Here is a 1,586-nt window from a genome sequence, read left to right on the forward strand (position 1 = left end):
TTACTCCTTCGGCTTTTTGCCAGCACCAACGTTGGCTTTTGCTGTCCCCTGACTGTCTTCATTCTGTCCTTGTGTTCCTTTCGTTGGTTTCTTGAGGTCTTTTTCTTCTCATACAGGCCATGTCTTGCAAGTCGATGTTTGGGTTCATTTTTCTTTGCGTAACCCAGGGAATCATAAATCATGCCAAAGCCAGTTGTCTTGCCACCACCAAAATGAGCTCTGAATCCAAATACAAAGATGTCATCTGGTATGGTCTTGTACATTTTGGCTTGTTTTCCCTGAATTTCTGTGTTAGGCACTGTTGCCTTCCCAGGGTGAAGAACATCAATGACCATTTGTTTCCTCTGAAGTAGTCAGCTGGACATGAACTTTCTAGTGCGGATAGTTACCATGTCACTCATGATGACAGTCTATCCGCAGAAAGCCAGGGAGAAAAAGAACAGATAGACCTATTTTTATTTACATAAAAAGATATCTGAGACATGTTTAAAAAGTAAGTCACATATGATCAATTTCTGTAAAATAAAGACTAATAAATATACTAATGTTAATATACGCACAAAAAGATATATGAATTTGTGAAAATAATATGTTTTGCTTACATAATCAGTAAAGAAAAAAGAATATAAGCAATCAGTAAATCTTTGAATAAATTTAATAATATTCACTGGTAAAATTTCTTCATTTTAAAAATGGTTTTAAGCAAAACAAGTTAACTGTACCAGGACCGGTTCTAGGTGTTTTCCGATGCATTCTCTTAGCTAACAATGATAACAAAAGCTGACTAACCACTTAACACAACGAGTGGTTAAGGGAAATTCCTGCATAGCATAAAATTTTGAGCTAGATCTCTAGGCCAAATTTATTTAGTACAGTTATGATATAAAGGATGATAAGCAATTATGATCTAGGCCAGGCTCAGTGGCTCATGCCTTTAATCCTAGCACTTTAGGAGGCTAAGGCGGGTGGATCACCTGAGGATAGGAGTTCGAGACCAGCCTGGCCAATATGGTGAAACCCTGTCTCTACTACAAATACAAAAATTAGCTGGGCTTGCTGGCATGTGCCCATAATCCCAGCTACTCAGGAGGCTGAGGCACAAGAATTGCTTAAATCCCGGAGGCAGAGGTTGCAGTGAACTGGAATTTCACCACTGCGCTCCAGCCCGGGTGACAGAAAGAGCCTCCATCTCAAAAAAAAAAAAAAAAAAAGTATCTGAAATACTGTACTAATTTGTAACCCATCTTAGGTCGGGCATGATGGCTCATCCTTATAATCCCAGCACTTTGGGAGGCTGAGGCGGGTGGATAATCTGAAGTCAGGAGTTCAAGACCAGCCTGGCCAACATGGTGAAACCCCTGTCTCTACTAAAAATACAAAAATTTGCTAGGCATGGTGGTGCACGCCTGTAGTTCCAGCTACCTGGGAGGCTGAGGCAGGAGAATCGCTTGAACCCAGTAGGTGGAGGTTGTAGTGAGGTGTGATCACACCACTGCACTCCAGCCTGGGCAATAGAGTGAGACTCTGTCTCAAAAATAAATGAATAAATAATGTGTAACCCATCTTAAAACACCATTTTGTGAAAT

The 1,586-nt window shown here is 40.5% G+C and overlaps 1 pseudogene; it reads right to left on the reverse strand.

The window, feature by feature from the left end:
* LOC102123681 (small ribosomal subunit protein eS24-like) lies at positions 1-401 on the reverse strand (annotated as a pseudogene).
* Positions 402-1,586: the final 1,185 nt, after the last annotated feature.

This window comes from Macaca fascicularis, chromosome 14 (assembly GCF_037993035.2).
Source record: "Macaca fascicularis isolate 582-1 chromosome 14, T2T-MFA8v1.1".
Taxonomy (NCBI): Eukaryota; Metazoa; Chordata; class Mammalia; order Primates; family Cercopithecidae; genus Macaca; species Macaca fascicularis.